This window comes from Strix aluco, chromosome 30, assembly GCF_031877795.1.
Source record: "Strix aluco isolate bStrAlu1 chromosome 30, bStrAlu1.hap1, whole genome shotgun sequence".
NCBI classification, from domain to species: domain Eukaryota; kingdom Metazoa; phylum Chordata; class Aves; order Strigiformes; family Strigidae; genus Strix; species Strix aluco.
The window spans coordinates 2,829,483-2,836,303 of NC_133960.1; positions in this window are offsets into that span (position 1 = coordinate 2,829,483).

A 6,821-nucleotide genomic window follows, 5' to 3' on the forward strand; every position below is an offset into this window, starting at 1 on the left:
GCGTTGCACAAGCTTTTTCTCTCAAGGCTCCTCGCCGCTCAGCGAAGGAGCGAACCTGAGCTTTGACACAGCCCCGGCAGCTGCCATGTCTGTGCTCTCAAGATGTCAGCAGCGATTACTCATCTCGAGAGCTCCCGGTGCGGAGCAGAGGGGAAGGGAGGACTCAGCCACGTCTCCTGGCACCTCTGTCCACGCGATGCTTATTCCCCTCTGGCATCGGTGTGCTCCGGGGATGCGACAGCGTGCTCCGACGGCCTTCGTCCTTGGCTCTGAGCTGCCGTGGAGCCTGGCAGGGAGAGGCAGGTGGGGCTGGCACAGCTGCAGCGGGCGAAGGAGCCGGCGCGGTGACTCCCACGGCAGCTGCAGCGGTGGGAAGCAGCACGGTTTTATTCCGGCTGTTACAAAAGGTACCCTTGAAAAATAGGCAGGAGAAGGCAGACTGCGGCGCAGCCACCCGCAAGGCAGGGGCTGCCACGTGAGCACAGCCTTCACCTTTAGCTCTCGGGTGCTAAGGGGCTGATCCGTCGTGGTTTTATACCCGTCACTGCTTGGCGAGACTGACCCTGTGGTGGGCTCCTCCGGCCTGGTGCCACAATGGCCAGTGGCTCCTCCGGCTCGGAGAGGGGCTGTGGGAAGACCGGCCGCTCCCACCACCACAAAACATGCTGGCGCTTCTCCTTGGCGTGGCTCCAGCCTGGTCAGCCTTCCCGAGCTGTCATCTCTTGGGTGATGGCCAAAGCATCGCTGCGAGGGTGTCAGACGGGGACCCCGGCAGCCCTCGAGCCACCCAGCACTTCTCAGAGCTTGTTCTTGGAGGGGGACCAGCGAGGAGAAGGGGGTTACTGTCACCGCTCTGAATTAGCGCACCTGATGCGGCGGTACCCAGAGAGCGAATTAGTTAAATTAATGAATCCTCCCTAATGCCAGAATTCAAGGAGCTTCCTAATACGTGTCAGTCGACATGACATTAATACTCTTTTCTGTGACCTTTACATCGCCATCCAAGTCCAGGTTCCCCTTTCTGCCCTTTGCTGTTCCCTTTCATATTTAATATTAAATCTGATTTATCTGCGAGAGGGCTTTATCGTGCGCTTAGACAAATCGGAAGGATTTCACAATCCCTCCCCGGGGCAGAGCCATGGGTGGGAGAAGCTTCTTCGGCCGGAGGGGTAAAAGGCGTCTTATTCAGCCCCGGGCAGAGCTCACCGCTGCTGCTCCCCTGCCGCTCCTCACCACGCCAGCATCTGATTTTCACCCGCATCATCACTCGCGGTACTTGCCGCGGGGCTCCCTGCTGACCCCACCATTTTCTTCAAGGTCAGCACTCGGCAAACTCCGGGGGCCGCCCGGGGCGGGCAGCCGCTGCTTTCCACTCCTCTTGATTTATGTGTTATTGAGCACAGAGAGACTCTAAAGGACCGTCTCGCAGGGGAAAGCCTGGCGCAGCCGGGTCTCCGAAGGGCTTCCTCGCATGTAGGACTCCTTTGTGCCTCCCACGGGATCCTATTACACCTCCTTCGCTGCTTTTTCTTTATTCGCTGCGGATTATTTTTTTCACGCAGCACAAACCAACTGCCAGAGCCAGCGACACGCGCTGATGGAGAGGCAGAGGGGTGGCTGGAGGCAGTGATGGATGGCACAGGAGATGCCGGTTGCAGATCTCAGGGACATGTACAGCACTTTAATTGGTCGGCCTACACAGATTTCCTCACAAACAGCATTTTTTAATCTAAAAGAAAGCAAGAAACTGGAACATGTCTTGCTTCTTTCATGGCTTCCCTGGAGGCAGCAGCAGCACATTAAGGAAAAAGAGAAGGAGGAGGAAAAAATAGTCAGAAGCACCAGGTGGCTGAATATCTTGCAGCCTAATTGATTCCTCTTTAATTAGTACAAAACCTGTTGCTCTCAACAAACGTTCAGTGCCAGCTTTGGAGCAAGCAGCATCCTCCCCGGCCCCGTGCCAGCGCGGCTTGGCGTGGCGGAGGGAGGAGAGGAGCTGCAGGGAGCGGTGTGGGGTTGACGGTTCCTCTTCCATACCTGGGAACCGGGGCCACCTCCAGCTCCTCCGATGTTCCTCGAGGCAGCAGAGTGGGAAGGAGGAGAACAGGCCGTGTCACTGCCCATTGCACACCAAGCCATGGCGAGGGGCTTGGATGGGACCATCTGGAGTAACTGAGACTTCACGGGGATTTCTGTGCCTGTGCCCGGCCTCACTTGGGAGCCACTCGCTGGTTCTCACCCAAATCCAGTTATTTTTCAAATGGAAACGAGCTCAGCTTCATTTTTAGCGAAGTGACTTCTCCGCTTTTCACCTCCTGACTTCCGAAAGGGTTTCTAAGCCCTTGCGCAGGTTTGAGACCAGGCTCTGCACTGGCAAGGGCTGCTCTGGGTGAGGTGGTGACTTTGCCAAGTACGTCGAATCTCCCCCCCTGCAGCACCCGGCCACATCTCGAGCGCTTCTGGAAATGCCACCTTATGGTTTTAATTCTTCTGACCTGTGCAAAGGCTTCTACCGGCGCAGGGGGGGTGTGGGGGTTCTCCTGGCACCCAGCAGCTTCTCCCCACCAGACCTGGGAGTTGGACCCCGCTCCTGGCCCTGGGTCTCCGGTTCTGTCGAAATATCTTCGCAGACGAGGTGATAACTTGCCTGCAGGTTTTGTGGCAAAGCCCCCACCACCGGCCAGCTCGCGACAGTTGCTGTTGCTCCAGCACAGCGGCTGCTCCCCAGGAAACCCAGAAATACCCATTTAGGTAGAAAAGTGTCATTTACCATCGCGTTTTACAGCTGATCCCTGCTGAGAAACCCTTCTTGCTGTGCGAGCACCGGGCCAGCAGGCTCTGGGAAACAGAGACGGCTTCTTCCATCCCGGTAACCATGCAAAAGGACACAAACGCCGTTAACGCCAGCCTGGCATCTTGTCGTGCTGATGCATCCTCCGTGGGGGCTGGCGGGAGTTGCGGGCGCGTCTGGGAGCGAAGAGGAAGCTGATGTGCGAATGCCCTTGCACGCAGACCCAGCCCCGTGTGTCACCGCTGGGCAGGGGGACCGTGCAACAGCGGCACCGTCACAGGCTCCGGTGACTAACGAATCCCAGCGGTACGGCCCCGGAGCAGGAGCTGGAGCATCCCCCTCCGGGCTCTTGAGGGCTCGGGAGCAGTTTTCGTGGAGCCGAGCTGTTGGGCTGATGCTGCACAGACCTCTCCGAAGGCGCGATCTGGCCTGCAGACCTCACACCGCCGTGCGGATAATGAACAGTAACAAACGACCCCGTGGGTGCCTGGAATCCCAAGGCTGGGGTGATGGATTAGCAGCTGGGCAGCCTCGATTTTACCTTGGAAAAGGAGCCCATCCAAGGTAGAAATAGCTGCAGGACAGGCTCCCAGCTCATTTTATTTCTGCAGCGAGCACAGGAGGGTGTTTACAGGAGGATTTTCTGCCTGGGCTTGGGAGCCGGGGACCACAGCTGGGTTGCCCAGCTGGAAGCCACGGTTCTCCCTCGCTCACCACCTGCCCCATCCCCTCAGGAGCTCTGCTGGGAGAGAGGCTCCCGGCTCGTGAGTTGGGGAAACGTCTGCGTGGAGAAGCCGTAGCTTGGCCTTGGAGCCGTTTTCCTGCCTGTGTGCGAACGTAGAGCCTGATCCAAAGACCCCGGTCCCCGCCTGCCCTTCCTTGTCCCCGGGAGCTGCCTCCCACGTGCCGCTCGCTCCCAGCACTCAGGTGCCAATTCAAACCCCTGCTTTGCAGAGCCATTTGCTTCTGGTTTTCCAGTCCCTTGTGGAAGGCCAGCAGTTCCCTGCTGTTTATAAAAAGCTCTATCCATAAGGAACCATTGAGCAAAACAATAGCTTTTCTTTTTTTTCTTCTTTTCCTCCAAAGTGCACTTCCCATCCTGTCACCGCACACCCCGGTGCTGCCGCAGAAGTGTTGTGCTGGGATGGGTGAAGATGCCCAGATCCTCACACCAACAGCAGCATCCTCCCTCCCTCCCTCCTCGGGCTGGGAAAGCAAAGGGCAAATGGCTGCAGGGAGGCGGAGATCCGCATTATGGACATGATTCTCTTTCTCCTTGGAGAAGCCTTAATCCCAAGCCATTAATAAAAACAGATTTCATGCCGCACGCAAAGATTAAATGAATTTTGCCTTGTCTCCGTGGGCAGTATCAGAAATACAGCTGCCTTCATACATTAGGGCTCTGCTGTGCTAAGCCACTAATACTGGAAATGAAGCTCAAGGCTTTTAATCACCCATCAAAGAGTCCCCCAGACTATTGGAGATATTTTTAGGATTTACAGGTATTAGCTCCAAAAAAAAAAAAAAAGCCCAATTTATCAATTCATCACGATTCAACTACTGCACATCACCCCTCTCCTCCTCCGCTGGCCCCACAGCACCCATAGCTGGGTTAGCTGGGGGGGTCATGCCTGTTGGCACCCTCCTGGCCTGCATATGGGGAGGCATTTTGGGGCAGCCGGTCCCTCGGGCTGCTGTCTTAGTGCCCACTCGCTGACAGAGCGAGCCAAAGCTCGCGGCGCAGCGTTGCCAGGCTCTGAGCAAGGCTTTTGACTCGTCGCCTGGATTTAGCGGTGCTCAGCGGGAAGGGATCCAGCTTCTCCTTCTCTCTACCAGTGTGTTCCCCTCTGTGAAAGTTGTTTTCATGCCCTTTGCACCCCAGCCAGCTTTTATCCTTGTTGCTTTGGAGGTGAGGGACGAACCGAGCTGGAGGGAGCAGCCCAGCTCTGATGTGCAGGCAGAGCCAGGGGGAGCGGGAGGGAAATTCTCGGGGAGCGTTGGCACAGAGCTGGAGAAAAGAGCATCCGCCACACCACCGAGCTCCTCCTTGAGCCACAGCCCAAGCACAGGGGAACCCCAATCCCCTTCAAAAAGGCCCTTTTGGGAGCAGGTGGCTAGAAAACACCTCACTGCTCACATAAATTTGCCCAGGAGCCGGGGCCTCCCGAGAGGCAGCAATTAGTGCACATGGTTTCACAAAGCGCTCCCGGCGTGGGGGCTCCGGGGATGGTACCTCAGCACCAGCATCCCCCCGCACAAGGGAACAGAGATGCTTCCCCCTCACCGGGGTCTCCCCAAAGCGCCCAGACGGACCCCCAGGAGGCACAAAGCTGCTTCCTGGGGACGCGTGGGAGAGCTCAGCACCGTCGAGGGAACCACCGCGCCGAGCGCAACCCCCGCGGCGCGAGGCTTTCCTACGGCGAGGTGTCACCGCCGCTGAAATGCCTCCAACACCGCGACCAGAGCCCGACCCCAGCGGCAGAAAGAAGAGAGCTCCCAAGACCAGCAGAACAGAGGGGTCTGAAGCATTTATAGATGTACGTATATATCATATATTTGTGTGTGTAACTATACATAGATAGCTGCATACTTACACACCCGCACAGGTAAATATTTATAGATACTGACCTCTTCAGATTAAAGTCCAAGGCACTTTTTACAGTGAACAGGTTAAAGCCATAGTTTAAAACATGCCTGTTTCTGGGTACAGCTTGGGTTTATGGCAATGCTGTGGGGACGGGCCAGTGCCCGCTCCCTTCCCCCTGGCCAAGAGATCGGACCAGAAGGAGGGATGTAAGCCCAGGGCCGGATCCTGACCACAGAGACACGCAAGCAGCTCCCACTGGGACGTGCGTCAGCAGGCTGGGGCATGCTGAGACCTCAGCGGGGGGGAAGAACACTTTGGGCAGAAGAAGGAGCAGAGCTGGGGGCATGTTTTGCAGTGCTCGGAGCACCGGAGCCCCCGCTTGAGAGCACCCGCTGGGCAGGCGGTGCCAGAGCCCTGCCCGGGGGCCCACGGGGCTCCGAGGTGGCTCATCCAACAGGGAAATAACTAATCCCATGGAGTGGCTTTTCCTCTCCCCTGCAAAAGCCCCTCTCTGCCACCCCGAGCCCTCTGGGTGCCTTTTGGGTGGGAGCTCAGAGCTGGGACCAGCGCAGAGCCTTGCAGCAGCATCTTCCCCTTCTCAAACTGCTGAGGAATCACCTTCCCACCCAGCAAACCTACCTGGTGGCCATCGCACGGGGCTCTGAGCTGGCTGGGAGATGCTGGGCAGGAGAAGCCCAAGGGAGAGCAGTGCGGGGGGGGACAAACACTCCAGAAATCCCCAGGCACCCCCAGACCCAGCTGGCAGCAGGGGAGGCTCAGCCCTGCCCTCCCAGGGGAACCAGCCCCTCTCCTCTGGCAGAGCTATAAACCCCCTGAGCTGGTCCTGGCCGTGTCCTAAAAGCTGCCCCACAAGTGGGGGCAAATGTGTGGGGCAGGAACAGCCCCAGCTGGGCAATCCCAGGAAGCCACCATCTGCCAGCTGGTTTCTGCGGGGGGATTTCAGGTCTAGGGGCCTGCAAGGAGCCACCAGAGCTCATGGCAGCTCATTGCTGCTGGGACTGGGCCCTGCTGGGTTTAACTGGCCTGGGAGGGTCAGGCCAGCACAGCTGTGACAGTAATAACGGCACTAACGACGACAGCACGGCAGTGACTGTGACTCTGATGGGGAAGAGCCAGTGTAGAGGCTTTTAGGCTTTTCCTGGACAAAAGCAGCAGGAATTGGTCCCGTAGGTGCTGCTCGTTCCCAGACCTGGTCATGCTCCGTGCGGGAAGACTGGCCAGGAAGGAGCACTGGGGCTGCAAAAGAACATTTTAAGACTTATTTGACTTATATGATGCAGTGGGGATCAGGTCCAGCAGCTCAGGGGCTGGAGGTAAGGACGCGATGCTCTCTAAGGCTCGAGGAGTCCATCAGCTGGAAGGCTGGGACGGAACAGTCCCTGCACCCTCATCACGTTTCTCTCGCGCTCAGCGCTTTGTCCT